At 39.0% G+C, this 6,887-nt stretch overlaps 3 non-coding genes across 3 annotated transcripts; all 3 read left to right on the top strand.

Annotated features, from left to right (window-relative positions):
• Window positions 1-4,618: 4,618 nt before the first annotated feature.
• trnas-gcu lies at window positions 4,619-4,700 on the top strand. Its single transcript has one exon. It is a non-coding gene; the product is annotated as a tRNA-Ser (tRNA).
• A 245-nt stretch (window positions 4,701-4,945) lies between these two features.
• trnat-ugu lies at window positions 4,946-5,019 on the top strand. Its single transcript has one exon. It is a non-coding gene; the product is annotated as a tRNA-Thr (tRNA).
• Window positions 5,020-5,503: 484 nt separating this feature from the next.
• Window positions 5,504-5,577, top strand: trnat-agu. The gene has a single exon. It is a non-coding gene; the product is annotated as a tRNA-Thr (tRNA).
• The last annotated feature ends 1,310 nt before the right edge of the window (window positions 5,578-6,887 follow it).

The following is a 6,887-nucleotide window of genomic DNA, read 5'->3' as shown; positions in this document are numbered from 1 at the left end:
TATGTGTGTGTGTGTGTGTGTGTGTGTGTGTGTGTGTGTGTGTGTGTGTGTGTGTGTGTGTGTGTGTGTATTTTGTTATTTATTATCAGCATCTTTAAAAGATTGACAGTAAAATCAAAGGGTTTCTCCTGGTCAGATAAAGAGCATACTGAGAGAGGATAACAGAAAAAGTACTACACAATCTAAACACAAATGTAAAGTTACATAAAGCTTACAGTTCATATTCAAACTCCATCAACATGTCTGTTCCACAATCTACTGAACCAGCGGGGATGTCCTAAGGAAAGAACAAAAGACACACATTAAAGTCAAACACTACAAGTGAATTACAAGTTTAACAAATGAGTGTTTGCAATTTACCTGATTTTTCATTAACATCCAATTTCCAGAACATATTCTTGTAGCACTGAAAGCTGAAAGGAAAAAATATAAATATCATTTGTAAATAAATTGAAAAGGCTCTGTGAACATCGCGACTGTTAGTCTGACCCACATATAATTTAGTGGTGCACTGCCCATTGCAGTTAAGTCTTTTAACAATTTAGAAATGAAATGCATCATCTGCACAAAACTACCATGAAATTCTATTAAAATTGATGGTACAAAAACATCGCAGATTATTTGGTATTACAATTTAGACACATTACTCCAACATAAGGAGCTAAACTGAAAAGATAATAACATGCACCACTGTAGTCAATCTGAACTTTATCAAAAGCCTGCTTCACGACAGTGTCATGTGTTAGTAATGCAGTACACTATCGTTGCCCTTTTTTTTCCTTTGATAAGAACAGAAGAGCAGACAGCGCGTGCCTTTTTCTTTCTTGTCTTTATTGAACAACAACTAACAAAATGTGCAAGGCATTACCAATCAAATCACTAGGTGTCAACCCACAATCAGACAGCAATAGCTCAACTGAATTGCACACTTATACTGATGTGTAACAGACAGCATAACTGATCAAGCGTTTCCTACATGCTTGTAAAAGTTTTTTTTCGTTTTCCATGCAACGTCGAGAAGTTATCGTGAAACTTGCCTTGTGGAATTTGACGAGTGCCGATCCACTTCAAGCACTGAATATAAATCAATTACTTAAGCGAAAATTATTATTAATACAAACGTAAAGGTTCACGGTACAAACATAACCATGCAAAACAAAGTTATTAAAATGCGAAAAAAAAAAACTGTGCAAATTTCAAGCGTTTTCATTTCAAAGCTCACTTACTTCCATTGTCAAAAATATAAGCAGTTAGTTTCGTCGCTTCTTCTTTTGTCTAATGGAGTTTCATCCCCGCAGCTTCTTTTTTGCCTCCTTTCGTTTAATGGAGTTTCGTCGCTTGGTACAATGGCAGGTTATTTAAGAGGAAACTCTATAAGGCGGAACCTCAAAGAGGTAGGGATGACGAACTGTGAAACGTTTGGCTAAAGTTACACTTGATAGACAACTTCAAACGGTGATAACCGGACAGGTGAGTTTTTGATTGTCATAGAGTCTAAAATGTCAAGATTCATCTAAATCTCGAGATCAAATTTTTTCACGATTCCTATACTGTCTATACGAGAAAGTAAAATAAAGTTGCAGGCTCCCTACAAATGTATCTACATATCTAATTGTTTAAGAGTCTCGCTTTTTATGCCTAATTAAGGTCTACAAAATGACCATTTAAAAAAAAAATAAAATAAGTTTTGGCCTTTCTTCAGATATGTATAATTTTTCCAGACTGCCCTATTTGCAGCAGAAACATATTTCTTTGTAAGCCTGTCTTCTGTTGAAATCCCGCTGTCTCCTATCATGTCCTGTTTTGTGGGGTTACGATTGCTGATTTACACATCACAATTTATTTGAGAAACACCAGTACGGCTTCCACACCGGTCATAGTACAGAATATTTGGTTCTCAAAAGACCCGTCCACATGAAGGTTCCAGAAAGAACCTTTTATTTATTTAGATCCATAACAGGCTCCATACAGTGAATAACCATGGATTGATGATAACAGATTTGTGAAAGACGTCGTGAGTTTAAAAGGACACTAGTTGAGTTGGTATAGTAACAAACGTTCAGGTTTTCCTATAGTCTCTTAGTGTCCTGCTATTTAGCCTGCCAGACTTTAAAGATATCTGATTGTTATTTTTTTTTTTTTTTGGGGTGGCATGGTGGCGTAGTGGGTAGCACTGCTGCCTCGCAGTAAGGAGATCTGGGTTCACTTCCTGGGTCCTCCCTGTGTGGTGTTTGCATGTTCTCCCCGTGTCTGTTTAGGTTTCTTCTCACAGTCCAAAGACATGCAGGGTAGGTGCATTGGTGATCCTAAATTGTCTTTGGTGTGTGTGCCCTGTGATGGGCTGGCGCCCTGCCTGCGGTTTGCTCCTGTGTTGGATGGGATTGGCTCCAGCAGAACCCTGTGACACTGTGTTAGGATTGATTGTTTTTTTTTATATATACAGTATTAGGAAGTTTTTCAAAGCTGAAAGAATGAACTTCATATGCAAAGAACCCTTCCCTGAATGAAATGGTGCTTAGTCAACCAATGGAATCACACAACTCAGTAAAGGACTGTAAAATGGCATAAAAGAAGCAGGATTTAAAAGTATAGGAGGAGACCTGGAGGTTCCAAGCTTCTTCCATTTCACAGTTCTTAATCATACTGTGCCCCTGGGAACAGGCAAAGCTTTACAAATGGATTTACCCCCTTCTCCTTCATGTATTCCTCCCCACAATTTGACTGTGGTGGTCTACAGAAAGGTCCTTGGACTGCATGGCTTGATTTCGGTCTTGACATGCAGTGTGAATTGTGGGTGTTTCTATACACAGGTACATGTGCGCCATTCTAAATGATATTCAGTCAATTCAAATTGCTACAGGTTCTAGAAACATCTAAGGGAGACTTAAGGCAAACAGGATGGCCTGATCACAGTTTGGAGTGCCACAGTAAAGGGTCTGAGTACTTCTAGGAATGAGAGGCTTCAGTTTTTGATTTTTAAATACATTTGTAAATCTTTCTGAAAACATGTCTTCACTTTGTCATTATCAGTAAGTGTGGACTGATGGTAAATTTGTGCACTTAAAGTGAAACCTACAACATAATAATAATAATAATAATAATAATAATAATTATATAGTGCCTTTCCCATGCTTAAGGCACTTCACAGAGTCTCAGAAAGGAACAGCAGGTATATGTAGCATTGGATAGAAAAGTTTCCTGAATAGAACACCAAAACAGATAGATAAAGGATGCACAAAAGCATTAAACAGAATAAATTACAGTAAACCTGAGTAAAATACTAACAAAGAAAGAGGTCTGAGTACCGTCCTGAATACAATGTACCTCTGTCTAAGCCAGGTGTGGACCTTTGCTCACCCATTTCAGTATGTGGCACACCCTTCTTTATAACTTAACGATATTTATTTATTTGTTTGTTTGTTTGTGTATTTTAACAATCTTTTTTTAAACAAATGAACACTGGCCTTTATTGTGTACTGTATATGCATTCTAATATACTGAACATCTCCCATCTCCCTCACAAAAATCAACTATTTTTAAACCTACACAGTAAACTCACCAATGTTTAAAAAACATTGATAGTGATAAAGTAACTCTTATAAAGTATACGCAAAGTGTATAAGTGAATGGCAATATCACTGTGCACATCGACAACACATGTTTTAGTTTCACAACTGACCTGAACAGGAGGCTATCAGGGGTTACAGTCCCATGCATTAGTTTGGACAGCCCTGGCCAAATGACAGATTTTGTTATATTTAAAGGAAAAAAAAAAATAATACTAAATACAACTTAGACAGCAAACAAACTAAAATAATTGCATGTGTATGAAAATGATAATGTGCAGTTGCACTTTTATCTGATGAACTGAAGAAGGTTGTGAATAAATAAATAAATAAATAAAAGGGTAAATGTGGTGTTTAACGAAGTCTGAGCCCCCTTTCAGTTGTTCTTAAGTCATTAGTCTGACCTGCAGTTTAGCTCAGGAGCTGTCAATCTGATCAAAAAGGAACAGAAGTATTCACTGATGAGCCTAAAAAGATCTTTGACTCTTAAACCCTTGAGCAACACTCAACAACAAGGGGCTCTTCTAAGCAACTGACTGAAGATCTGTGTGATGGCCACAAAGCTGGGGAAGGCTATTAAAAGATGTCAAAGCTCCTCCAGTTAGTGTGAAATGCTATTACGAAATTGGGAAATGAAGAGGTCAAGACAAGAAAATGGGCTGACAGAACAACAAAGCAAAGCAAACCCTACATAGGAGTGCAAAGGATCTGCTGAGAAAGGGCTGCAGAGGCACTGTACTAGTGTTAAGCATTATAGAGACGGTCCCCGCAAGACAATATATGATATCTCACTGGAAGCTAATCTGCAAGGAAGAAAGGGAATAATGTCCAAGTCAAGAATTCAAAAAATTTAGAGCTGGTTCTAAAAAAAGTTTGTAAGTGAAAAGACTACTAAGTCCTGACTTAGTAGGGTTCCCAAAGTTTATACATCGGCGCGTTACCACTGTAGTTGAAGTATCTGTGATAAAACGAAAAACATCACGTGCTCTTTTAGCCAGAACAATGCATTTAAATTTGGACAAAATTATCACAAATGTGCCTCGGTCTTCCGCGACAAGGTGGCCGAGTGGTTAAGGCGATGGACTGCTAATCCATTGTGCTCTGCACGCGTGGGTTCGAATCCCATCCTTGTCGGTATTTTATATCTTAGAGCCCATTAACCCTTCTGCTCCCTTCTGTACCAGCAGCTCAAAGTCAAGAAAAGAATATTTCAACCGTTGCACCTCACTGCTTTCCATAAATAACCCCCAACTGGAGCTTTCTCAGTCCGCCCCAAACCTAAATATTCTTGTTCCAGATATAAGAGTTCAGATACTCTGCCCTAACTATTTTGTTTTACAGAGTGAAAAGGGAAGCTGGCAAATAATCATCCACGTTGGGGCGCTGTGGCTTAGCTGGTTAAAGTGCCTGCATTGTAAACAGGAGATCCTGAGTTCAAATCTCAGCGGTGCCTGCTTCCTCGTGTTTCTTTTCTGCAGTACACGCACAGCTGAATCCGTGGCAAAGTGAACTTGCAATTAGACTGTGCACGTACTTGCCAGGGAAAACTAATAGGTTCTTACGTTTAATTTTTTTTAGTCTTTAAGGGCAGTCGACAAAAGAGAATGGAAAAACTCGATGAAGAAATGACTTTAAGGTGCCATTGAAGAAGATGACTGCTTTTCTCAGGTTCGCGAGTCTGTTGTGCTTTTCAGATGACCTTTTTTCGTCCTCATCACGGATTATGGGAACGTTTTCTCTTCATCAAGCGTTTCCTTTGAACATTGAATTCAAACAACATAAGGCAAACTTCCCTCTTTCCAAAAGCGTCTGATCGTGGAGCTGAAAGTGCGTTCTCCTTTGAATTTTTTTTTATTACAAAGAAGTGGACGTCTGTTGCATGTTAACAATCTTTTAGGCGTATGAGGGCACAATGCTAGACTCAATCTACAACGTCTGGCGCCGTGGCTTAGATGGTTAAAGCGCCTGTCTAGTAAACAGGAGATCCTGAGTTCGAGTCTCAGCGGTGCCTTTCGGTTTGTCATACTGCTTCGAGTTGATTTTCATCTTGGCGTTCGGATGTGCCTGGAAATTTTCAAGGAATATGTTAGCTTTGTCCGTTTCAGTGCAGAAGACGGAGGTGGAGCGCAGCTCTCAGCTTTTATTCTCTTTGCTTTGGCCAGTGAATGACATGTCTGAATTGTGGAAAACCGTCACCATTAGGAAGTCTGAAAGAAAAAAAAATGTGCCTACTTTTACCTATCTGTTATACAGTGTATTTCCTATCTATCTATCTATCTATCTATCTATCTATCTATCTATCTATCTATCTATCTATCTATCTATCTATCTATCTCCCTTTAGTCCTCATCAAATATATACACGAATGTGAATATATAAACTAGTTGGTAATCAATATAAAATAACAGATTACAAACAAAATGTTATAGGTAATGCTATATCAAAAGGTAAAATAGCAGTAATCCGACATTTATGAGATCTTATGCCATGGACACAATTAGCCGGTTTTGCCTCGGGCCTTGGTGACGCTCATTCCTGTTGCTGTTCTGCATATATTGATTTCTCCATTAGTAATGCAGACTCGTTTCATTTCGCTAAGTTCCCTGTTCAGATGACCTTTTCGCGTTAAACCTTTCTTACTTTTATACTTAATATCGTCAGTCAGTCATTGTCCAACCCGCTATTGCCTAACACAGGGTCACGGGGTCTGCTGGAGCCAATCCCAGCCAGCACAGGGCGCAAGGCAGGAACAAATCCCGGGCATGGTGCCAGCCCACCGCAGGGCACACACCAAGCACAACTTAGGATCGCCAATACATCTAACCTGCACGTCTTTGGACGGTGGGAGGAAACCGGAGCACCCAGAGGAAACTCACGCAGACACGAGGAGATCATGCAAACTCCACTCAGGGAGTGCTGCCCACTTAATTTCGTATGCTTCATTTATAGTTTGGATGTAAAACGCGACATTCGTCTTACCCGTCCTCAAACGGAAATACTTAAATCAAAACAGAAAGATAAACTGTAATCTGTTTAGTTGATTAAGTAAGTTATATTCACGTGGCGAGCTCAACATACATCACAAAAGCAGGGGGAAATAAGCAGCTTATCAGTTTTATCTGATTTTATTTTATCGACTTTAAGGACTTCAAGAAGGGAAGGCTGTGTGAGAAAATCAGCTAAAGTTGAGCTAAACTAAGCGGTTTCGATTGCTCACATCAGACATTCGATGCGAAAAAAGAAAAGATTTAAGATTAACAATGCATCGTGATTGCGCATGTTTTTATCGTGTCCTCGACAATTTGTCCCGGGATTGCTTCT

This window comes from Polypterus senegalus, chromosome 4 (genome assembly GCF_016835505.1).
Source record: "Polypterus senegalus isolate Bchr_013 chromosome 4, ASM1683550v1, whole genome shotgun sequence".
Classification (NCBI taxonomy): Eukaryota; Metazoa; Chordata; class Cladistia; order Polypteriformes; family Polypteridae; genus Polypterus; species Polypterus senegalus.
The sequence above is the reverse complement of the archived record's forward strand: the minus strand, read 5'-3'. Positions and strand labels throughout refer to the sequence as shown.